We start from the raw sequence: 27,214 nt of genomic DNA on the forward strand, positions 1-27,214 counted from the left end.
TGCTCTGGAATCCTCAGATCTGGTAATGACCCTTGGGGACCGATAGTAGCAGGTGTTAATTGGAACAATCTTTTGGCCGCTTTGATGCCCTCCAGGACAAGCCAGAGTTTTAAAGCCATATGTACTCATTCCAGATCTGAATAATTAAAGCAGAAATTTGAAAGTTTCACATTTCAGGCTTTGTCGTGCTTTCTGCTTGTACTGGTTTTTAAAAGTACAAATGGAATTTGTGTTAACAGGACTCTCATCCAGGAGCCACAGTGTTCATTTGCTTCAGGGTATTGCAGATAATTATTTTTCTCCTTTATTAAAGCTAATAAAAAATAAAGCCATCTTTATGCATTTAGAATCTCTCTGCATTTGTATCTTTTCAGCATAGTTTGGTTAAAAAGGGATTCCCTTGGGCAATTACTTTTTTAACCATGGGACTTATTCTTCACTCATTTTGATTGTATCAGTAGTTAGTACACAGCTATTTGGAAAAAAAGTCAACCAAATTTTAGTATATTTCATCATAGTCTCAGTACTGTCCTATTTGATTCCAGTTTCCATCCTTGAATAATGAGAACTTGGTGCTTGAGTTTGGCCATCCAGCATTTTTTGCTTTCACATAGAGGTACAAAGGGATCTATCTCATATTTCATCCTATAATGTTTGGGGTTTGACTTATTTTTGGACTCTGGCCATAGGTCTTCTGATAGAATGGAGAGTGTTAAATTTGAAAGTCTGAACTTACTTATTCTACCTCTAAGCAGAACTTTTTAGACTAAATGTTATTTTGGAGCTTCAGCTTTGAGGTAGGCCATGACATGACCAATGCTAGAGACTCTTACTCCCGTGTGATTTAAATCAGCCTGGGAATCTGATATGAATATGTTATTACTTTAAGGAACAACTGCATACACAGAATAGTATTGTGACCAAATGCAGAAAATGCCTTAAGAAATTCACTCAGTGATGATGCATTATGTTTCTAACCTTAAAAATCAAAGCCACATATTAAACCCAGTAAAGAGTTTTCAAGTTGTATGCAAGTTTTTTCAGTGTTTAGAGAAATCTGTGTAGTAGTTTTGCAGCTACAGTCTTGCATCTTATCTTGGGTGTAGTGGAACTTCATGTGCTTCTGTGTGATTAGAAACCATCTGGCAGAGTGTCTGCAGACCTCATTCCAGAAAAGCTGCTGCACCTCACAGGCAAGGCACTGGGGAAAAAACACCACAGACAAGTATTTAGGTGAGGTTATGTTGGTGATGCTCTAATAGCAAAGCAAAATACTTCTTTATCAAGCACACCAAAAATGTGGCAATGCCAACACTGTTGGATGCTTGGCGGCCAAGTGGCTGTTGTGTGCTCCCGGTGCAAGGTTTTGACCGGGGAATTGGCACTGGATTGTTCCCCAGTGTTTGCCAGTGTGTTTTTTGACATCACCAAGCACAGAAAGCCCACTGATATGCTGTTTGGGTAGGAAAACAGTGGGAGAGTTTATAAATATATTTTAAAACAGAGTTTGCTCAAATTGCACTTCTATTGTAGAGTAAGGATCACAGAAGAAAAAACTGAGCTAAAGAGGCTGTGCAGAAACATTCATAAATACATGCAGTTAAGGTGCAGACTTTAAGTACCAAGTAGTTCCTTTGCCATGCACCACCCTAGGTGAGAAGGGGTGATGTGGAAGAAACCCTGTTTTCTTCTAGCATATAGTGTTTGGACTTTCCTGCTTTTTGAAAAAACAGCATTCTCCTACTGCATTGTTCAGGATAAGAATATCAGGCTGTGCTGGAAAACAACAGCACATCCAATACAGCAGCAGACAGCAAAAAAAGAAGTAAATTTGTAGATGTAAATTGCCTCAATCTTAACCCTCCTAACTATTTTAATTCTTTTCTGTCCATTTACCATATACACCAGCTTTTATGATGGAGTTTATATGCATTAACACTCTAAAGATCTCACAATGAACCATAAGACTTTTTCTAGTTCCTTTTAGTGTCCACAACTTTTGATCATGTCTTAGAAGAGCAGTTGTGACCATTTGATGATAAACCATTGGCATGCAAGGGTCTGTTGGGTTTGGCTCCCACTCATGATGTCTTTCATCTTCAGAAACTTTCTGTGCTGAAATATTTCTTTCTCACTGAAAGTTCAGTAAATTCAGTGCCTTTGGTGGCATTTTTAAATGTTTTTTCTTACTTTCCCACCATCCTTCACATCCCAGTAACAAGTATGTTGCTCTGTTATTGTTGTAGATTTCAGGGACAGAGAGAAAGAAATTCTTAATGCCATGTGGATTTGCAGGCTCTGCTCTGTAACAGTCTGCAGTGACTTTATTGTCACTGGACTTACAAAATGATGGCACAGACTACCAAACAAAAACTGCCCATCCCTATCTGTTCCCTGTTTCCAAGGTGAACTTTGGTTTGCAGAACTGGGTTACCTCATAGCTGCATACAATACCAGCTTTTCAGCCATTCAACCATTTATGTTTGTTCAGTTGTGGTAAGTTACCACACAGAATTTAAAAATTTTAATGCATAATACAACCCATGATTCTTATAAATCCTGAGATGCTCAGCAACTACAATCCTAAGAAGGCAGCATTGGCCTAAGATTTATGATAACTTTTAATGGAACATATTCTTTTAACCCTAAGAAGGTAATATCTTCAGACTTCTGAGGAAGACCACTGTGAGCTGGGGCCATGGAGAAAAATAAATAGATCTGATAGGCACAGAAACTAGATTGGTCTCCCTTTCATTCCCTTTTCACTACTGCCATGTTAAGAGGTGTGTGGGAAGCAGTCAGATTACTCTGGCATAGCAATCCTTTCTGTGCACACCTCCCTGTTAAATGTCCTTTTCCTGTGTCATGCACTGTACCAACCTTACAAATGAGATTACAGCCAGGGAGAGAGAAGGCAACCTGACTGGGGTGTGTTGCAGCAAGTCCTGACCAACATGAGGCTTTGGTGATGCAGCTGGTATAGATTAGAACAGTTCTTGGATTGCTTTCATCTATGGAAGGGCTGGGCTGGTAAAAAGCTGGCCCCAGGATAAGAGAAATGCATTGGATTTTTATGGATCTCAGCCTTCTCCTTAGTTACATCTAATGAACAATGGCACAGCTGAGAATGTGCCCACACACAGTCTGGAGTTTCTTTTTGTAACTAGATCTTGGGAAAGATTTCTCTTCAATAGAGAATTTCATGGATTTCCTTTGTGAGATTTGTGAAAATAAACAAATAAACCTCATCCTGCAGTTGGAATGTTTCTAACACCATGAAATGAATTTGATTTGCTAGTGTGATGGTGTAACACTGCCCTTTTTAGCGGGTCTTAGATACCCTAATGGTATCTGAGCACATTTATCTCTGATTATACCAGTCAAGTGTTAAGTAGCAGGAATGAATGTGTACACTGAATATGAGATTTTATTTTTATATATTTGCTAGATTAATAAGAATTTGGCCACCAGAGCTAATTTAGTACTTCACAGCATCTGTCTTATGATATTACCAGCTGTGTACCATCTATTGCTCACAATAACTGCAACGGCTCAGACCTCAACATGTTTCCCACAGCTTTTCTGAGCTGGCTGAGCCAGTTCTGCAGTTTTGAAGTGGCACTGACAAATGTTATTACTTGATTGTTATGCCTGAAAAAGGTGTAATAGGTTTTCATATTTGTATTTCTTTAACAGTATTAGCAAGAATTTATTTATGATTATTTCATTGGGTGTTCATCCCTTAATTTTCTCTATTTAGAATGACATTGCCAATTGGTCTGGTAATACAAATATAGTATTTTCTTTAGCATGTGTAGTATAGAATTACATGCCACCACACTTATCTCCAGAGAAGATGGAAAAAAGAACAAATACAGTGTTTTGAACGTTTACTAAATGTGAATAGTGTCAAACATAACTCCACCTTTTGTAGTCATGAAGGTTAGTCTAGTCCAATAAAATGTCCTTAGTAAATAAAAGGTGAAAAAGAGGAAGACAGAGATCTGAGTATGTCTGGGGAGGTTAATCATAGCAATCCACAGGGTTAACTTTCAGCTTTGTCCCAGGGTTGTTCAGCTTTTTAAGTTACATTTTTCCCCTCTGTCAAATTGGCACTCAGGGGTTTTATGTAATGTGTCTATAACCAGCAGTATGGGGCTATGGAGCAGAAAGTGTTAAATATCACAGGATGGATGTATTTGAAAAGAGGAAGGACAAAAAGACAGTGAGGTTTCATGAGAAGGACCACAAGCAAAAAGAAGGTACAGTGAACACATATGCTGATTTTTTAAGTCCACCGAACATCTCTGCCAAACATCAGAGAAGCTTTAGAGACAAGGGAATGGATGGCACCACACCGGTGACAGTAGGGAGAAAATGTAGGTTCACTTCTTTCAGCATCTGTGCTCCATTGGATCAGCTTAAATATCCAGTGTAATCTCAAGTAGGAGCATGTGAGTGCATCACAGATGACTGAATGTTAGAGCAGAGCTGGATTACATTTTCCTGTCCATGTATATCCAGGTTTGGTCACATCTCTTTCCAGAGTGAAAAAAACAGCCAGAAACCACAGTAATTAGCCATGTAATGCATTTGCAGGATGTCTGAAAGAATTTCCGACTATGATAACTATGATTTGACCTTCATGTGTTTTCCATGGCTTGGTGTAAAGCATGATTTTCCAATACTTTCTCATTTTTATTTGTGGTCAGGGCAGAAAAAAGATTGCACCTTCTACTTCCTGTACTAAAATTATTATTTTTAAATGTTTGGAAGGTGATGTAATGTGAAGAACTGAAGTAGAGAACTTTTCTCAGGAACTTGAAAACCATATCGGATCCCAAGAACCCAAAGTGTAAATGAAATACTGGTTTCAGAGGCCATTAGGGAGTACCAGACAATAAAAAAGGATTAGGTTGTTCATTTGCAAACATGTGCATATACACTAGCGCAAAGCTTGAATTTCAGTGAAACAAGAAATTTTAGACCCTAATTTACCTCTTCTCCAGTTTGCTTTTATCTAGTCTTAATGCTATTGTTGGAAAAATTCAATCACCACTGTGGTTTAAAATTCTTTTACACATGGTGAAAATGAATCCTGTCTATACTTAGTCACAAATAAATCATATGTGCTGTAATTCATTCTGTGGCTGATACACTAATTTTCTGACTGGTTTTGAATGGCTGAGGAGTTTCTATTTTTAGATTACCTGTAGAAGTGGCAGCCTCTTCCTGACAATTTCACTGTAGTTTATGACTATGTTAGTGCTGTTTTAAAGTTGCCACACTCCAAAAAGAGGTACTGATGTCCAAACTGAGAGCTTAATAAAGATTAAGGGGACATCACTGCTGTTTTAGCAGTTAAAGTCACACCTGAATGAGAAGCTGAAAGGTGAAGACACTCATGAGAGGTGCCTTCTCTTGCTGTTAATACTCGTCAGTGCCATCCCTTTGAGCACCCACAAACACATCATTGGTATAAATAGAGACTTTCAGCACCTTTGTGAAGTACCCAGTACTGCTGCCTCCATGTTTCTGATGGAGACTGAAACACTAAGAAACAGTTCCTAAATGATGTCCAAGTTGCAACCACTCCTATATTCATCTGTGATTTAACCTTGTGAACTGCATCTCTCCAGTGTGAGAGTTGTTGAAGGTTTGAGGCAAGTGCCATTAAAATCAGTGTGAGTCGTTCTTCTGGCTCTTATCAGACTCTCTGTTCTTTGGTGTTACGGTAACGGTATGACCCTCAGTTGACTTGTAATTATACACTTGAGGATCTAAGGGAGTCAAAGAACAAAGCTGATGTTCCATTCCAGGAATATGCTGACTGAATATGGGAGGATTTACTGCAGCTGGCCAGGGCTATGGCTGTGAGTATTGTGGTGGCTGCAAGTTCCCCCTCTTGCACCTGAGGGGAAATTCTGAGGAAAAGCTGACTCCACCAAGACCAAAACATACTTACTAGTGGGAATTAAAGGGACCACGTGATAAAAGGATGTCTGTCTCTGGGCTGGGAATGCTTCCAGACAAAAGATGAGGAGCCAACTTATTGGAAGTATGGGTGAGGACACACAAGTTGCTGCTGAAAGGGCCTGTCTACAGTCATCTTCTCCACATCTGAACAGGGGATGTCCTCTAAGGGAGAGAGGGCCTTTTTTCCCCCCATTACATTTTCCCTTTGCTGGTCATCCAATTCTTTGATTAAGTGAGCAAAACAGGGACTAATCACATGCATGATCAGTCTAATCATTTTTACATGGTGCAAATTTCCACTGAAAGCTCCCTACAGTGTGGGTGCCATGACTTTCCTTTCCTGCCATGCTGTGATGCAGCCTGGCTTGCTGGCATGTGTCCCATTTGCATACAGTACAGGGAAGAAAGCACAGTCAAAGATTTTTAACCAAAGTTATGAAGTCCTGGTGTGGATAAATCCCTCCATCCTCATCCCTTGTCTAAAGGCTAGGTGAAGTTCCTTTCTTTGTATAGAAGGCTGTAGTTACTTAAAAACTATCATGAAACTTGATAAAACAACTTTAAATGTATAAGCCTCTTGTCTCCAACTTCATCCACCCTATGTCTTCTACAACCAAGAGCAGTGCCTAGATTTCTAGCACTGTTTTTATACTACAGATGAAAATGTAAACTGTGTAAACTTTACTAGTAGATTTGAGGTAAATTAGTGCATTTGACATGTCACTTCACATATATTTATGTTGCAGTATCACGTAACAGTGGCAAATCTTGTTCTCTGGGATACATTACCAAGACAAAAGAGAAAGTCTGAGTGCTTATATGTTTACAAGTCCTATAACTATTTATGTGTTCATTGTAGCTTTGCTTGTGTTCTGTCTCAGCTCAAAAAATGGCATATTAAAATAGAAGCATACCCCTATCAGTTTCCTTTTTGAATAGTGGAGAAGTAAGAGACAAAAAAGCACATGAGCACATAATAACCATATAGGGATGAATATCCATGTACTTTGATAGACAAATACCCATTAACTATTCAACTTCCTTTCTACCCATGCGGTGCTTCCTCATTTTTATATATAATACTAATACTTTAATGGCCAATAGATGAACAACAAATAATTACTGCTGTCTGAGTATTCCCATTAGGATTTCTGTTTGGTACTTCTTGCTTAGTCCACACAGTCCATTCTGTGTAATTTCCATTCCCCACATCCTCAGTGAATACATAGCACATGTTTCACACCAGAGATTTTCCTTGAGACTTGTTTTGTGCATATTTTTTTGCTTATTTTTTGTTTTTTAATACTCACTCCCCACTTAGCAGGGACACTTCTGGCGCAGAGGTACTCTGTACAGTCGGGCAAAGCCTCGAGATATCAGTAACCTGGGAATAGCATGGTCTAAGTATATTTTTATAGCTTCAACCTTTCTCTAAAGACAGAAAAATTTCTCTAATCAATTGGAGAGAATGAATAGCTGTGTCAACTCCTAACATGCAGGTGGTAATGGCACTGCAGTTGCATAGCAGTTTCTCCTTTACCTTCCATTAATTTTCCCATTCTGCTTGCGACTGCTTGAAACAAAAGGTATTTAATGATGTGATGCAACTTGAAGTCGACAAGGGACACCCGTCTGTAGTTTGATGTCCTTGCAGTAACTCATAACAGAAGTTATGGACAGTTCATTACAAAATATAAATGAACAGTTTATCTGGATATATGCTAGGCGGATGTATGAAACTGAACAAGGAACTTATATTATTGAGGTAATACCATCTAAAGTCTTCTGGCCTCTTCCTTGTACTCTTTTAATGCTACATGAGTGCCATTATTGCAGATCATCAAGTGGATTGCACTCTGTATCAATACGAGCTCCCAGGGTAAGCATCCCAGTCTGTTGATGGTCCTGGACAGGCAGACGCTGTGTTACTGTGTCACTGAACTCAATCTCCACTCAGGGCTTTGTTTGTTTTGGAATTGCTAGGTCAGAAACGTGCACCTGTTTAGGGGGATGTATGTTTTTGTACTGGATATACTGAGGGATAGAAAGGGAAAACATATCCCAATTTACATCTCCCTAAAATCAAGTGGAAATGCTTCTGGAACTCAGCTGTGGCACTAAATATGTGAACACAAATTCATTTTTTCAGCACATACTCCGTGCAACCACACTGAGTTATGCAGAAAGCTGGGTTGTTATAATCTTAAAATGTTCTGAGATGTTTCTAATGTCACTTACCCACCATGCTCAAAAAGTAGCAGTAAAGAATAAATTATTTTAATGGTGAAATATCATAATTTTTTTACATTATATTCTCTGAATCTTGCTCATTGTATTTGCAGTAGTATGTTTTCGTAGTAAGAAATATAATAGAGTAAGTGAACCTTGTCCTAAAGTGTTTCCAAATAAACAATCAAGATGGTAGTCTTATAATTCTTTATGCTTAGTCTTTTTTCAGACTAACATAAGCGTTGGAGTTCAGACTCAGTGGCTGTTTAATGCAGTCTGATACTTTTAAACTCAGTCTGTTACACTGCAGAACTGTTGCATATTTTCACTTTTTCATAATAATACCAAGTTGATTCTGAAACCTTTTACCATCAAGCATAATTCTGCTGTTTATCCTCCTCTTCAAAACACATGCAATATGTGCAACAGAAGACGTGATTGCCCGTGCAAAAAGGCATCCTATAATAGAGCTACTGTTATCTTTTAAAGGTACACCTGAGGAGGTGGATAAGTTTACAGAAGTGAGGGTTATATGTCAGGAATGTTTGCCTAAAACAACCTTTGAAAATCCCTGGAGTAAGGCGAAGCTGAGAAAATTCTTACTTAAAGCAATGCCTCTCTTGTTAGGGCACTTAGTCTATCCTGGCTTTTTGTGTACTTTCAGGGAGCAAACTCAGGGAAAGACTTAGCATGAAAACAAAACATCTCAAACAGCTATTTGCTTCTCTTTAATCTCCACAAAAAAAGAAGAAAAGTTTGAAGAGGCCCCACCCTTAAACAAGATTGAGAGCCAGGCCTCATTTTAAAGATGTTTTGGCAAAAGAAACACAGACAGGAAATTTTCCTGCAGCTAGTTTGTTTGAATGGTGACCTTTATCTTTCTCCAAATGAAAATGAAAACTCCTCCTATGGTCCGTGACCTCCGATGGGGCTTAGTCAATTGTGTCAAGATGAGATGATGTTATATATCAACATCTGTTTCTATTGTGTCCCATGTGTGTTTTCTGTGCTACAAAACTTTGTCTTTCTCCTATTTTTGCTCCTTCTTTTAATTGTACCTTATCGGTCCTTCTCTTGCCCAGTAGTGTGACAGTGAGAAGGAAGTTATATGCACGAGAGAGGGATGAACACACTTGCTTTTGAGTTGTTTTCCCAGTTTTATCATCTTTCTCACTGGTTTAACTACTTACCTCTGCTGGGATGGACCTTTGCCAGACTTTGCCAGACTGCAAGTGTTACAGTGGACTCCAAATTAAACGAATTTCAACATTGGCACAGAAAGTACAACTTTACATGTGTTCCTCCTAGGAATGGGTCAGGGAAGGACTTTTTAGATGCAGCTGGTAAGAATGTTGGCTAGGAAAACATTAGCTTTCCAATAAGAATGAATAAACTTTTAGTACAAAGTAACATGCCAAATTCAAGTCCGAAATGTGATCTTGTTCCTGCACTCTCTCTTTTAATCTAGTTTTTTAGCTAATTCTTCTTTCCAGTAGCTGTTTTCCTTGGAAAACATTGTGCTTGCAAAAGCTCTTTTTGTGGAAGGAGCTCTGATTTCAGCTATGATTTCTCTGATAGCCAACTAGGATATAAAATTCTCAAAGTTAAACATACCATGAAGAATACAAGCACAGCATATATAATTTGAAACCAAGTCTTAAAAGATACAACTTATGGGAAATATTGAAACTGATACTTAATGGTAATGTCATTGTAATCAACCCTTTGTGATGTTCTTTGCAAACGCTAAGAGGGATCCTAAGAGTAGAAGTACCTTTATTGGACACTGGCTTTTCATTACGTACAAAAGTTTTCTGTGCAGGTGATTTTTCTCTTCATTGTCATTTTGATACCTTTTTCTTGCAGATCAGGTCCTTTTTCATTTTTCTTGTGGAGGTCTATACATCCTCTGACTTCGCAACAACAGCTGTTTTTGTAGAATTTGCCCTCTAGTCATGAAAAATTTCTGATTTCATTCTGGGAAGGCAGGGGAGAGAGATTTCCTCTCTGAATCAGCAATGCTTTTCACCAGTATTGACAGAAGAAAGGCAAGGGCAGTAGTTGTTGCTTTGTTACCCTTCCTGGACAAGGGCTGTCCAGCTGCTTACATAGTGCACAGCACAATAAAGCCCTAATTCCAAGAGAGACTTTTTGGCACCAAGATGAGTGGTTAATAGTAAATCTGCAACAGAGCATGACTCAGCCTTGGTACTAAGATAAACAAATAGGGGAAAATAGGTCTCTTCAGTCTCAGGTTTGTATATATTGCAGATTTCAGCTGAATTCAGCCCTGAAGCATGACATCCAAGCAAGAACATTTCACCAGATCTAAAGATTGGTGAGTCACAAGCAACCCGTGAAGCCGAAATTAGTATACAGAAAAATTGCTTCCCAGGTATCAGAAAAAATCCAGTGAAGCATTGGAGTATATGGACAGGTGTAACTTACAGATAAGGTAGGAGTGGGGAAAAAAAAAGCTTTTATGATACCTTGAGTTAAGAAATATGTGTCTAATAAGGTCCCTTGATATTTTTGATGACAGCCAAGAGCATAGGCAATACCATACATCATGATGGGATTTACAGCAAGCAAGCATATGGGAAATGGGTGCCAACTTGCAAAACCTAAAGAGCTCTGCAGAACTGCCGCCACAAGTACCCTTAAAATGCAAGGTGAACCCATTGACTAGTGGCTTCTGCAAGCCTTTAGATTGACTCTTCCTGGTGTTGTAAGAATTGACTATCATAAGTTTAGACTGGAAGGTGTGTAAGAGCAGCTTTGCATGTGGAAATACTCGCTCACTTCCAAGGCTACGCAGTAGGTGGCACAAATGGGTGGAAAGGGTGAGCCTGCTCTTTTTGCAACAGTCTGTGAACAGAAGAGAGGAAATGTCACACAGATTGGTTTTGTCCTTTTCTATTTTTCTTGTCCCTCAGGAATACGTTCATGTGCAGTGAGAACGGAACACAGGGCTCTTATAGGGCGCACCTTATTTCAAGATATATAATAATCAGGAAGCCTAAATAAGGGCATACATTGTGTCCTTTTTCATACCCATTGCCAAGATTGCATCTATCCAGATGAGCAGTGGTGTTAATGATTCTTATGCTGCTTTGTTTTTCCAGGAGATGCACTTACCCACAATGTGAGTACTTGTGGCTGAGCAGCTGCAAAGAGATAGCAGCCTCAGCATGACACAGTTTTATTCTCACAAAGGCAGAGATGCTGAGTCTTGCTATTCAAAAGGCTGTAAAATGAAAACTGCTTAATGTAGAAATAGCAGTCCAAGCAACATTAGCTGTGCTTTTATTAATATATGTGCACCTTATTTTGGAATTTAAAAACTGCTTGCAGATGCTTTTTGGGGGATCTAAGCCTGCCCATGTGGGTGGTGGCTCTTTTTTTTTAAACTGCAGCAGGAGATTTCAATCATGCTGCAAACGTCACACTTGAAAGAATTCACAAAATGGCCCATCCGCAGTCTGCTGAACAGCTAGAAAAAGTTAGGCTTAACTGGTCTAGCATTGGGGAATATATAGAAGGATTTCCACCTGCAAGCAAACAAAGGTATATCAAAATGAAAATTCACATCTAAGGAAGAACTGGAAAAAAAAGTAGTTTTCATCTCTTTAAATTAGGCCTTGAATGAGACCCTAAAAATTGAGTTTCTAGAAGGATTAGGAAGAAAATGTCTGTATTTTTTCAGCCTCTCCATTACAAGATTATATCAGAGTTCATGGTGAGTTTTTAGGGTGATGAAACACCCAAAGTTCAAGGCACCAAACTTTTCCTGATGGTTATATTTGGTAGCTGTTGATATAGCTTCTTATAGCAGATTTAGAAAAATGAATTGTTCTGAGTTAATCCTCTCTCCCTGGAAACATCAAGGCTTCAGAGATTTATATGATATGTTTACCTTTGTGAATATCTCAGTATTGTCTTTCCACCTTTTTCCCCCTTATGTCCACTTTTCTGTGATGGAGGCATGAATAAAGAATTAATGCTGTCTCTCTTCTTCCACCCCACTCAGTACAGTTTTTCATCTTATTCATTGCCAACAATTGTGAAATTTCAAGAAATGATCCTTCAAGTTTGTTCTGAATGCCTAAGGCTTCACAGAAAGGCAGCAGCCATGTCACATCTCTGTGCCTTTGGTCCACTGTTCATTATTGTGGCTTCTTTGGAACGCAGAACTGGATTTAATCCCCCTGGTCATGGAGCTCTGCTGAAACAACAATGCATGAGATGCTGTTAACCTTCTCTTAATGTGTAGAATTATAGAAGCTGAATGCATGACTGCTTTCTTCACAGACTTCACAGAAATCCATCTCAGATAGTTTCCAATATGTGTCTGAAAAAACACATTGAACAATTGGATATTTTATCTATTGGGAAAAGTTTCTTCTTTGTACTCTGTCAGTATTCATATACATTTTTCAGTAAGGAAGTTTATAAATTAAAAATTTCACAGAGAGAAAAGACTGAGAGATGCAGCAAGGTGAGAGTAATTCTTATTTAGTTTTCTTAATAGACAACTCACAAAATCCACATTCCTCATGGAATACTACTGCCCCTGTCCTATTCATCTTCATGTTCCTCAGATTTTGGGTAGGAGGAGGCAAAGATGGGCTATAAAAAGGTTTTGTAATCACCAGTAGTTGCAGTGCTTGGGCAGATGTGTGGGTGAGAGACAGGATATGACAAAATGACCTTGAATTCTCTATCTGGACACTTGCTTTGGAGACTTGTTCCATCAGGGACCAAATCTTGTGACCTGCTCAGACTACCTAGGGAGGTCAAGGAGATCTTTTGACTCTCTTTCAGGTGAGGGTTGTTCCAATTCTGTTTCCTCTCTAAGATTTTTTGTTACTATTTTATGTAAATCAGGATGTCTTTAGTCATAGGTGTATTTCACCTGCTTCTAAATCCTATAAATCTCTTAATATAATATAGTCCTAAACTCCACAGGTGATATTTGAGAGAATTCCTCATAAAATTCTTTTCCAACTCTTGACAAGACATGGAATTGCATGTTCAGGAACAAGCTGGCAAGGCAGTAGAATCATAGAATATCCTGAGACTGAAGGGACCAACAAGGATCATCAAAGTCCAGCTCTTGGCCCTGTACAAAACAGCCCCAAGAATCCCACCATGTTCCTGAGAGGATTGCCCAAACACTTCTTGAACTCTCTCAGATTTGGTGCTGTGACCACTTTGATGGGGAGCCTGTTCTAGTGCCCAGCCACCCTCTGGGTGATGAACCTTTTCCTGATATCCAGCCTAAACCTTCCCTGACACAACTTCATACCATTCCTTTGGGTCCTATCCCTGGTCACCAGACAGAAATCTGTGTCTTCCCCTCACAAGGAAGCTGTAGACTTGTATAAGGTCTTCCCTCAACCTTCTCTTCTTCAGGCTCAACAAGAAGATAGAAGGGAGGTATTGCCTCAAAGTGTTAAATTTCTTAAATTCTATTCCCTTAATTGAACTTTTTTTTAATGCAGAGGAGTGCAGGATTGAGAATCAATATACTTTATCCTTAGTGATATTAAGGGTACTAGAGTTACATATTTGAAAGGTTTCCTGGAAATTTCTATCCTTTAGATATTTTCTCTGCCAGTTTGCCAAATCCAGCCACAACATAAAAAGAGTGACTGGAGAAAACAGAGTTTTATTTTTTGCTTTTTATTTGGCCATATCACTGAGCAACAGTTGTTAACTTGAACTTCACATAAATGGTGTTAATACACAGTTCAAAATGTGCAGGGGTAGCCTAAAATAAATCAGCATTTTTAGCACTTACTGCGACTCTCCTGATTTTCTGTTGTTTACTGAAAAGCATTATGGGAGAATGCAAAGTTGGTGAGAAGGTGATAATAAAAGAGCTGTGATACCTGTTTCTTGGTAGAAGCAATGGCAGTAGCATGTTTTATGAAACTGCTTCATCTTCATCATCTTCTCCTTTGGTACATTTTTTCTTTTCTTCACATTGTCCTATCCCATAAGAACACACTTTTATGAGGTTTGCCTTGTTTCTCTTCTCCAATTCTTTCACTAAATATATTTAGGGAAGTTGTTCATATCAGAGATTCTCTGTTGACTTCTCCTTTAAGTATCCAGCCAGATGTGCGATAGGATTAGCCTTCATGGGTTGTGTTATGAACTGCCTCTGAGGGCAGGGTAATAGGTTCTTGTTAATAACAAATCTCTTGGGGCAGATTGGCATGAAATGGCACTAAATGACTGGTGTTTATAAATATATATATATATGGCAGGTTTCTTTCAGAACAAATTACAATGGAAAGGAAGACAAAGAAAGAGAAGGAAAGGATAAGAGTAGAAAGATATCCCCATCTCTGGATCCAAAGATGAGGCTTGATAGTTGAAACTTCAACGTCCATTTGTTTAAGTGATTGTTGCAGTCCTGATCTGTCAGTGGTGGGGAAACCCCCCAAAACACAAAGTTCAGTGTATAGTTAATATATGCTGAGATTCGGGTGAGAATGTCCAGGAACCTTCTCCGGAGAGGGGAGTTTTATGCTCTCTGATGTAACACTGTGTCTTATGTGCAGTCCTCTGACTGAAGCCCCAGAAGTGCATGTCGGGACACTCTTGGAGTCTTTGATGACACCTTCTAGGATAGCACATCTGCCCCCACCTCAGGGTAGTTGAGCCAGTTATGCCCCATCAGAAGGGATGAATGCCTTCAGGCCTGTGTGTGAATGTCCTGGCACTTGCCTGGGGCAGATGGAGAGGGATGGGGGAAGGTTTCACACCTGAGCCAGTTGTGTAAGGGAGGACGTTCGCATGGTAAAAAGCACTATCCCACCTCATAGGATCTGCTTGTTATTGGCCTATTCCCCTATATGGCTTAAAACCCAGCTTGTAGCCTTCGGAGCTGTGTGTACACCCACCCCCTCTGCACCTGATCGGGTACCTGGCACAGCAGCGGCAAAGCACTCTGCTGCTTTTGGAAAAGGCCAATTGTTTGAGTCATTAACCAATAATATTTCAGTCTCACAGATTTTAAAGCACTTTTAGAGCTGAAGATGGGGCTGGTAAGGAGCTACAATTTATGCACTGTAAACAAGCAATAGAAAGCAAGGCAAGAATGGAGGTTTGGGAAGTTGGACATAGACATCTAAACAGCCAAGGAGAGCTTTAATCAGCTCCTAAATCAAGTCACATTTAGGGGAAAAGTGAAATATGCAATGGCTGCTGGTTTTTGCAGAGGAAGCTTGGATGTATATAGATTGTAGACCCTCTGAGGGGTGGACTCAAAAACCACCTTAGACCTAGTCAGAGACAAAAACCTAGTATAAAAACAAGTATAGTTACATTGTCACTACAGTTTTGTCATAAGGTGTGTCTGCAGACGTGAGTTCAATTTCTGTTAGATCAGGCCACCTGCTCTACCTACATCTCAGGCTACTTTGCCAAGAAGGAAGTGGTGGTTTATGATCTTATCACTTTGAAAATGCTTTGAAATGAACAGTAGTGAGGCAAAAATTGCTAGTAATATTTTCAGTAGAGATTTGTTAAACTGTGGTAAAGATGACAATATTTTCAAAGTATCTGAGGAAATGGAGCATCATGTTCTCACACGGTGAGAACTGAAAAGGTTCCAAGTGATGTCAATTGGAATCTGTCCTAACTGATGCACCAGCTGAGAGCCAGGCCCACTCTTTATGAAGACTCTTTCATAAATGGGTGGAAAGGTGGCACTCAAGCCCTCTGCCTCAGCATAAGGTCTCACTGCTAGAAGCACACAGTGCTGGAAATGTCAAATGGGATGCTGAAATAATGAAAAAATAGCACAATCAGAACTCTGTCATAGAGAAGCTGTACTTTTGCAGAATTTTCAGCTGGTTTGTAGTAGGGTTTCTGGACTGGCATACTAACACGTTTAAATGTTCTTTAATCTGCTTATGTAATTTAAGCACCTCTGGGAGTGGTGAACATTCATTAAAATACTTGTTATGCTGTGAGTTCTATCATATTGAGCCAGATGTTGCTTTCCATGAGATATGCTATTGTGTCTGGCCCAAACTAAGCTGAATAAGTCTATCATATTAGATCAGCTCATAAAATAGGTGTTTGCTATGTATTAAAGGGCACCAGAGCACATCCGTGGCTTTTTAACCATGTGAAAAGATTTCCTGAAAGTAATTTTATCAGCCCTGCTACATTTGACAGTTTTACCCCTTCCTTCAATATTACTTTTGACTATTTCTACATCATTACTCATCCTACAGGCAAAGGTTCATAACAGCTGACTTGAGAAGGAGAAATATGGTGGTGTGAAATGGCTCAGAGCTCTTCTTTATTGCTGTATATTACAGAAAACTATCCAAATTAGAACAAACTAGATTTTGAAGGGAACAAAGAAAAATTATTCAAGTCCATGTTCTGCATTATTTACTTACCCTCTATTTGGTGAATTAACACACGAGAGCAACATAACCCCACATAATTTGCAAACCTAGATCCTGTCCTGTGTCTCTCCCATGAAAAAATTGCTCTTGATCTGGGCAGAATTTTGGAATCTACTAGGAATGTGAGAGCAAACCATCATAATAAGGCATGTGCTCTCTTGCCACCAGTTACAACTGAGATAAGACCAGAACAGAAATCTCATACATATAAATAATGTACACAAATGTAATATCTTTTTTTTTTTGTTCCTTTCTGAAACATTTTTTCTAAGAGATCTACTTCATTTAGTGTTGAAAATTATGTGTTGAAATTATCAGCATCTATTGGATAGGCTTGAACTGTGTTTTGTGTCTTAATTTCTCTGCTTGATCCCAAGGAAGGATAGTTGTGTCTCTTTGCAGAGCATCGAGTGCTGGTTTTTTGTGGCTTTATGCTGTGTAACCTGTGCTTGAACCAGTTTGGTTTGATTATCTCAAACTGACTAGATTGAGGCCAGTGCCCAATGCCTCTATTATATCCCATTCTTCAGCGTAGTCTTTTCTCTTGCCTTTGGCTTCTCCATCTTCCAGGACTAGCTTGGCATTCTGTTTCCTGTCATTTTGCCCAAGTTCTGTAACACCACTTACAGTCTCTGGGCAGGTGGGATTTCATCTGTCACACTCTGCCAACCCAGTCTGGGACACTGATATTTTTGCACCCAAGTTCTTGATGGTTCCGGATCCTATTCACATTCCTTGTGCTGCTTCCCATACTCCCTACCCTTTCATTTATTTATTCAGTAAAATATACAAAAGACAGCATGTCAAGTCAAAAATGATAGAACACAATCACAGCTAAATAATGTGCCCTACAAGAGCCATATGTAGGTTTCTGTAGGTGTCAGCACCTGCAAAAACTGTTGGGTTTGAGTCTTATAAACCCTTCATTCAGAGAAACATTTATGGTTTGAGCAGAAGCCAGAGATGTATTTTTTTTTCTGCATCAAATAAATAAAAGCATTAGTTCTTACGTCACATTTTGAAGATTATTATTCTCAACTTGCAAATACTCAGGTACCTTTTAGAATAAATATAAAATATTTTTATGAAATGTGAAGAAAAACAAAAAACTCACAAAACCCATGATAGCCATGTATATCACCTGTGTGATAACTGAAAACTAACAAATAGTTTAACTGGAAATTTGGCCAGCTTCAGAGTCCCCAGCTACAACTACATGAAATGAAGATGAAAACTGGCACAGAGCAACCCCAAGCCTCTTAAACTCCACCTGTAAGTCCAAAGAGGTTTAAAAGTGAAGGCCACTGGGATGTTTGTTGCACCCCTCTTCCTAAGCCTTGTAGCCAGGCCTTGTTTGATGAGGAGCTCCATGATCCAACACTGACATAGGGACTGCTGGGTCTGGCTTGGTTTGAATTAGCTAACTGACAAACCCCCCCAAGAAATTTATCTCTGTGCTAACCACTAACCAAGAAGTTTATCTCTGTTCTATCATCCTCTGTTTGGGCATGGTAAAATCAGCTTTATCCACTGTGGTTCTGTTTGGTTGAATTTTTAAATAGTTTGGCACTATGTGCTCAGCAGTGCTTTGCTAGTGTAGTCGGGACCACTTCTGAGCAATCTACAAGTGGAAAACGTGGTGGGGAACCCATGCCTGGAAGGAACTCAAGCTCCCTTGCACAGTGTCAGACAGAGAAAAAGAGAGAGAAAGAGGTTGGGAGGGAGAGAAAGCATAAGCGTGAGCTCTGCCTCCACTCTTGGATATGTTTTCTAATCTCAGACTGCTGAATATAAGAACATGAACCTGTGCCTAGTTCAGTGCCTGTCTTGTGAAGCTCCTGTGTCTTTTCCTTGACTGTAGGCATAGCAGCACTCTCCTGTCATTTATACTCCTGGAATGCATACAAATGTAAAAAGAGCAGCCAACACAGTTCATAAAACTTATGGCTGACCCTAGATGTAGTGGTTTCATCCATTAGACCATTCTTTACCTCAAACTGAAAAACAAATCATACTCCCAGTGGTGTGACAGGGTCTGATGCCAGCCCACAGCCTGTGAATGACACTTTAAGCAGTGCTCATCTAAGGTAACTACTGTGTTGAATACAGTCTCCTGCAGCCAGCATTTTAAAAGTCACAGAAGTTAACTAAAAATGTTTATATGCACATGGAGTTTTATAACATACATCTGGAGCCAATCAAACAGTTCTCTAATGAAATGGATAATGGCATTCAAGGGCAAATTTTAAACTTACACACAAATTTTAGGAAATGTCTTTCATGGAAAGCCAATTTTTCAACCCATGAAAAACAACAAACATTATCTTTGAGGAAAGGTGGCATATGTTTTAGTCAACAATTTCATCAGCTTTAGTAAACAAGAGTTCATCAGCTCTGAAATAAATATCAACAGTGCTCCCAGATATAACAAGGGTGAAAAGAAGGATGTTTCTGAGAAGCCCAACTCATTTAGGAGTAAAAACATTTAATGAGTTCCTAAAATGAGAGGTCTTGTTCCAATAAATATCTCAGAATACTTGGATTATATTAACCCTGGTCCTTTTCCACTGGAGCAGAAGGAAATCCCTCCACTAAAATACAAACATGGTCAAAATGTAGCAGTTAAGATTTTTTTCTTGAATCTAAAGGCAGAAAAATCATCATAGATGCTTTTGGCTCACCTGAAAGGAGAAAATATGTTGTTTTGGCTTTCCTTAACTGCTTTGATGCTGTAAATCATCCTGATTCATAAACAATGTTTTACTATTAATAGATTAATCAAATAGAAGATATTCTGTTGCAATGTCAGAAATGTAGTTACATATTTACGGTTGAAGTTTTTTGCCCCATATATAAGGTTCTTTAGATAACCTTGAAGAAATGTGATTATATTGATGTAAAGGGAAGCAACAACAGGACTATGAAGAGAATTTAATAGACCTCAGAGTAAATCTTGTTTTCTTGAAAGGTGTTTTCTTCTATTAGTCCATCTCACTGTGAATTTCATGGTAGACACCGTCCCCAGTTTGATTTTTCCTGAACAGAAATTCTCTGCAGCTAAAAAAACTATAGCATGGTAGCAGCAGCTTGTCTTTCTTTGCCAGAACTTCCTCCTTTTCCTCCATGTGTTCAGATGTTTAATGAAGAACCCATTTCCAAAGTGATTGCACTATTCATCATGTCTATGGAGCTCCTATCTTGAGCCATCTTGAAAGGACACATGATTTAGGAAAAACTGAGTTGCCATGACCTGGTAACATAAGAGAATGTAAATATGCCTTTTGAGAAACACCCAGACCCTGTCATGCTCATCTGCAGATCAGTTCATCCTCAGATGTTAAGTAACTCATACTGATAGAGCAGGTAATAGACAGATAAATCAGAAGAAACCAACTCTTCTGCTTCTCAGTAGGGAAAAAAATTTCCATACTTTTGTGGGTTAATTTGTGTTGTTACAAAACTGACTAGGTAAAAAAAAAAAAAAAAAAAAACAACCAAAAAAACAACAAAAACAAAAAACCCAAAAAACCACCAAAACCCCCCACCAATTAAAATTATATGATTACAGAAAATTATACAGAATAGAATTATAGCGTAAGAGTCGTAATGCAAATTCTGCTGTGCAGCTGAGTAGCAGAACAGGCAAGCAGATGCTGAGCAAATGGTATATGCTATTGCAGAGCCTGAAGGGAAAAATACTAATTCCTTGCTAAAGTGTATAGCTGAGAGGAAAATATTTTATAAGAAAAACACATCAGAAATATTTACATGGTTTATAATTCAAGAAAGGCACAGTTTTAATAACAGAACAGAAGAGTACAAATTAACTGAGACAACACAGTTCTAGTATAGAACACAAACAGTGTAATTTAGGAGTGGTCCTAACCTCAAAAACTACTCCCAGCATAGGAAGAATAGCTCAAATGGACCAAAACAGTCATGGATGATGAGGTCTGAATGGCAGACATGCCTGCTGACATTGTTCTATCTGCCAATTTTTTATAACTTTATAAACAATCAGCAGGTGGGGCAAACACCGCAATTTCTACTTTTACCACCCACAGAAGAAAATTGCTGTGAGGCCGAACAAGTTCTGTGATTCTGGTGAACTTGGAATGAAATACAAAACTAAAGCCTTGACTCCTTGTGGTTACTGATGTTTTCATGGCACTTCTTGTGTGAGCAGGAATGTTGGCACAGTGGGGGTCAGCATATTCTGCTGACCTGAAAAGGCTCAGTGGTGTTTCAGTTCTGTGCAATATGCTCACAGATCAGATGCAACTAAACAGCTGCAAAGTTCCACCTTTGTTGTGAATAAACTGAGTGATGATGTGATATGAATTCGTTAGGTGCAGGTGCTCACCAGGGAGACACACATCAATGAGATAAATAGAAAAACCCCCAATGTGGATGTGAAGAACCTCTGAACTATATCATGCCTGCAACGTACACAGTCTGCATAGCTCTCTGGGTTCCTTTCAATATGAAAAGGTACAGTAGACCTCTAGAAGGGCATTCTGATGTGGATGTTTTAAGAGAATGGAAGAGCAAAAATGCAATATAAAATTGGACTGGAATCCCAGCCCCAATCATGCTAATGGCAAAGAGCCCTATGATTTAAATAATTTAGAATATTGCTTTTAATTGGTTTGATTACAAAATCTTCTGTTAATGTCTTTCTTCCTACAGTTTCTCTGAAGGAATGAGCTCTAATGAGAAAATGTTCTTGTCCATTTTATTAAGGATGATGTGCTAGCCATAAAGAGACTTCCCATAAAAATCACCACACAGAGATGGATTAAACAACAAACAAGTGGCCCAGTGGCTGGAGTCATGTCATGATCAGAGAGCTTAAGCTTCTGTACTTTGTTAGGGAAGAACAACAACAAAAAACCACTTTAAAAATGCAATGACTGTGTTGCTGTGGAAGCTGTGTTTGAAAGCACAAACATGCTTGAGAGGTATGAACTGTATGTTAATATAAAATCAACTCTAGACTCATTGTCTAAGTCAATGCAACAACCCCCTTCATTTCAAAAAGTTCTTTAAAGTGCTTTGCAAACCCTTATTACCTCCCCTCCTCCCACCCTCATCCCTCCTAAAAAAGCAATCTCATAACTCAACCAAGGAGTTTCAGCTGAAACCACCTATGGGTTTTGGCCCAAAGGTCAGGACCAAAGTCCTCAAATTCCATTCTGTTCTGTGGACATAAAAAGCAGCTGAAATTTTTCTCCTGTTCATGTGTGCTTCCTGATTAGGTTTTGCACACCTAAAAGTCAGGCCAGCATGTGCCATTGTTGCTGTTTGGCTCAGGCAATTTAGGCTGCCCGCAGAAATCCTTTGCAGTGAGCTGTCCTTCTGCATCCCGGTTTTTAAGCATTGGCTTTGCATGGCCTGCGAGTGAAAGTAATTGCAGCCAGCAGTTTTGCAGCAACTGACTTTGAGGGGTTTAATTCTATTTTTGGACTTGGACTTTAGGATATTTTGTCTTTAGTTAATCTCTTCTTGCAAAAGGAAGTCTTATCAGCAATTCACTATAAAGAGAGATGAGAGACTCAACTAGATGGTTACACTGGGTTGTCACTGGTGGTCCATATGGGCTTAAGAGAATAAAATAGAAGGATTAACTAAAAGTATCATGTCACAACCTTGTTACATCACTTAAGGGCTCATCTATGGAAGGAGACTGACTGGTAAGAAAGCGGAAATGACAGTAAATAATTTTGGGATGAGGGAAATGATAAGAACATCCCCATTGTCATTCTAGGGAGGGTAGGGAACTGGAAAAGTGGCCTTTGTCATTATACCTCACTAGGAGAAGAAAACCATGCTGGCCTGTGAAAGACAGTGACCCTTTGCCAATATGGTTGCAGAAGAAGAGAACTGAGCCTTCTCTTGTGGCTATCTAGGATACAGGCTACCCCTTCCAGCTGTGCTGGGCACTCATGATGAACAGTTCTCTTTTCCTCCTGTCCACTGAAACAACTCCAAGCCACACACCACTTGCTCCCCTCTTCATCTCCCCCTCCCCTGTGACAGGCTGGAGAACTGGAGGCACAAAAGATAAACATCATGGACTGAGATAAGAACAACTTACTGGAAGCAGCAATGAGATAAGAAAATGAACAGTAAGAGCAACAACACTAATGACAGAGGGTACAAGAAAGAACCATTATTGATTACTGCAGAAACCTCTGAAAATGGACAATACCCAGCTGCTCCCTCTGCCACGTTACCCCCACTGCTCCTTCTGGCTTGGAACCAGCATTACCCCATCACTCCCTCCACCACACTTACTCCACCAGAAGGAACCTCTTCTCTGAAGAGACTCCCTTCTCCCCACCCCCAGCAATGATGTGAGGTGGTATAGAATAACCTTCAGGTCCTAGCCATACACCCTCCTGGTAAATGCAAAAACTAACCCTGTCCTGGCTGTAACCAGGACACCTCCCCACAGCAATAGGTTAAAGCACAAGCATGCTCATTTCCCAAACAGGAGGATGAATCAGCTTACCTGGTTCTTGGATGGGAAGTTTGTTTGGGGGCTCACATCTGTGTACACATGTGTTTTTGTGATTCTAGAGCATAGTTGATATTTTGCTGAGGAGATTAAAAAGTTAAATACCTGTAGAGAATTTCAGGGCACCTATTTTTATCCAGGCACCTTTGCCTTCTCTGCAAACACTGCACATAGTAGATTATTGTTAGGTGAACTTTCAACCTAAATAATAATTTCAACAGCTTTCATCAGCAAGCTGTAGACACTGAATCTGTTTAATGGCTTATTTATCATAAGGGTCCTCAAGATTTTTCTGCAACTTCTCCCTGGTGTATTTTGAGTTACGTCCTTCATGATCCTTAGTGTTAGCCTATTGGCAAATATACTCTTGGCATGTTATATATGTAAACAGATATGCTTTTTAGCCATCTGCATTTCCTCATGTACATATAACCCTGCCAAGGGCTATAAAGGCACAGGTGGCTTTGGGTTGTTTCATCTTCAGAACAGCAGGTTTATTCTTTTGAACATTTCATCATGTGAACATTGTTCTCTAATACTGTTTCTTGAAAATTGGATGTCAGATCAAACATCTGAATGTGAAACTTGGAAATCTTAGCTGACATCCAGGTTGCTGAAAACATGCCTTGCAATTTTGCTTTGTGCAGCTTAAAAATTTGAATCCACTTAGTTTCCAGTGAAGCGTGATTTTGATTTAAGTTTTCTAATTTTCTGGTGTATAGATCAGGAAGGCTTTTACTTTTAAATGTACCCTTACGAGAAGACAGAATGAATTCTGTTCCCCAGCATTACCTGTGGATAGAGATTAGTGTGGAAGGCCCTGCAGCACTGCAGTGGTTTTCTCTTGGAATGGCTTTGTTGGAGGTGACTATGTAAAATGAATTGTGGTGCTGCTCACACACCAAAGAAGATCCTTTGGTGTGTGATCATGAAGGATCCTTTGCCAGGGATAAGCAAATGCTTTCCTCTCATTCAGACTTTCTGTGGTAAGTTGTTTTTGTGAAAATACAGTGAAAGAATGAATGTTCAGTGGCGCGGAACACAGCTTCGATATTGATTGGTGTTACTGTTGCGTAACACGTAGGGATTCTGTAAGAAGCAGGGTCAAATATGTTTAAATACTCAGAAATGAAACAGTGGAAGAGTTTTGGGAAAAACCAATCAGATCTTACCAGAACATGATGTTTATTAAGCACCGAGCCAGACCACACTCTCTTTGTCTTCAACAAAGCCATGACTTAAACAGTTATTTTAATTCTGAAGAAATAACAACAGACAGTGGATATTGAGATTAATGCAAAGTCAAGGCCTGTACATATCAAAATACACTGCAGATTTTGATCCTCATTTAGCAAAATGAATAATGAGGATCAGTAAACCCATACCTGCTCGTGGCTTTTTAAAGTAAAAATACGTGTAATCCCAGCATATATATAAATATGCAAGGTCTCAGATATTTAGGAATAAATATATTTGTAATATGTTGAATAAACACATGGAAATATGAGGCACAGAGACCCTAAGTCCTTTGACTACATCACTTAGCAAATTAAGGAGCAAGGTGAGCTACAATTAATCTGTCTGTTTCCTATCTCAGGGAACTAGAAGCAGCCACTCTGGGCAGTAGGCAGATAGCATGACATGAGGTCCTCCTGCTTTGGTATTGTATAAGACTTCTATCACTACATAACGGTTCCTTCCACTTTGAAAGCTGTGGCTGCTTTATTTTCAGCTAAAAATGCTTTCTGTCATTCTGAGACACAGCCTTCCTGATACATACTTTGTTTTTAAAGCTGATTTTGCATGTGAAAGTATAGATTCCCTCTGAGACTATTCTGGTGTGACATCAGCTAAAGTTTATATGTGTAGTGGCAACATATATGTTAGAGACAGCTAGATTAATACATCAACTAGGGGCTAGGGACAATTTTAAAGATTGTTTTGTTTAGATTCACACTGGAAATAAGACCACGACATAGATTCTATTTCTGTACCTAAATATCCTCAATATCAAACTAGTCTCAGATGTAACATTGTCACCTCAGAGCTGTCTCCACAAATTTTTGTACCTGGTTCTTGTGTATTTTCTTCATGGCTTTTTAAATTAGATGGCTATTAATTATGGCTACTGGCACATGAAAAAGTAAGTTTTCTGAGAGAAAGAATGTATTTCTTTAATAGCTGAAGTCATGCTCTTTTAAAATCAACTTTGAGTCTGGAAAAAACCCTGTTTTGTTAGGTTTCCAGAGGTTCCTGCCAAAATACCATGAGACCATTACTTCATATTTACTTCCAGATTTATCTGGAACCCAGAAGTGCAGACACAACACACAAGAGCTGGAAGAAACTAGAGTTCCTCAACTATTTCTGAACTTTCATAATTAATTATTTCTGGTTCAGTCTCAGAAAAGCAGAAAACTTCAAGCAGGGAGGAAGTTGATGATTTCTCAACACTTTTCCATTCTAGAGCAAATCCTCTTCAGATTAAAAATCACTTTGATTAATTAAAAAATAATTATACATTTGGTGACTAAACAATAGTTTCTTCTTGCTCAGCATCTTTCATGTATTGGTAGGAGATCTTATGTACATAATGAGAAAAAGGTTTGGTCCCTGTGGGAATGCATGCACGTGGAGGAAAAAAACTCACTTATTTGAGAAGAGTGAATTATAATGCTGCACACATTACTTCAGGTATGTGCAAGCCAAATACCTACTGACCTGAAGCAGTCATGGTTCAGACAGGCCAGCATGGTTTCCTGCCTGCTGTGACCTGGCATAGCCTAGGACAACGTGAGAATTCTTGATGCATGCCTGGCAGCCACTGCTTCCCTAGGAGTGGAAACCTGAAGGCTGGTGATGAAGAACCTCTGGTATTCAGAGTTAGTTTCTGAAATCGTGAAAGGTGTAGGTTCATGATTTCAAGTTATTGCTTTCAGGTAGTGGCCATCCTTCCCTCCCTTCCACAGGTGAGTGGGGAGCACTTTCCCAAGCTGAGGTCCAGGACACAATGCTTTTCTAAATGATGGGCAAAGACCGCCCCTACTGTGATGCCAATGTAATGGAGATGCCAGGATGCCACAGAAAAGGTGTCTGTTTCTGACCGCCTCCTTTGACTTTTTCTGAACGTTTTTTCAGGGAGATCTATTATAAGAAAATGGATTGTTGCAAGATAAAATACTTTCTTAGTTCTGGAAGGGAAGCCAGTTCAGACATACCTTCATTTTTTTTCCCCATGTCAATGAACTTGTTGTTAGTAGCACAGAAGTAGACAAACCCCAAGGAAATTCAAGCAGAACACAATACCTTGCCTGCCTTTCCACATAGCCTGATGGTCCTAAAATTAAGTTTTTGGTGTGTGCCCAAATATACTACAAATAAAATATTTCCTGAGTACTTTGGTGCTCCTGTTTGGCTCCAGCTGAAACCAAGAAATGTAGAAGCCATTTCAGATGTGAAGAATAAGTGTAATAGTTTGCATTTGTAAATTGATCCCGATACTAACAATAATGGATTGTGCTTGGTTGGACTGAGAGCATGATAAAATGACTCTGTTACAAGCACAGTGCTTCAAATGAAGTGGTGAAAAGGAGACAAAAACATTAATTATATTAGGCGTGGTATACTTTGGCCAGAGGTGTAGCTGCCTATGAAACTGAAAAGGCTGTTAATTCAATCACTGAAATTATTTAGCACAAAATTTAAAAAGTTTGGGAATTTTAAAATAAAGTTAAGGCATTTTAATTGTTTAGAACTTAGCCTTGCTTGGAACTGCAGAATAGAGAGATGGGTGGTATATCATGTCTTATCCTTTCTCATTGTATTTAACACACAAAGATAGATACAAAGACAAATAATTTAGATAGGTTCCTTTTCTCTTGACAGTTTAACTACTCCTACTTTTCTTAGACATATTTCACCCTCAACTACAAAGTGATCTAAATTTTCTTAAGTGAGAAAACATGGCCACTTTTGTCACTTACGAATAGAAAGGGAGCAGGGAAGGCTTAGAGGTAGCTGGCATGATTTACTCCATTTGGAAAATGAATGTAGG

Source organism: Pithys albifrons, chromosome 6 (genome assembly GCF_047495875.1).
Source record: "Pithys albifrons albifrons isolate INPA30051 chromosome 6, PitAlb_v1, whole genome shotgun sequence".
In the NCBI taxonomy this organism is placed as follows: Eukaryota; Metazoa; Chordata; class Aves; order Passeriformes; family Thamnophilidae; genus Pithys; species Pithys albifrons.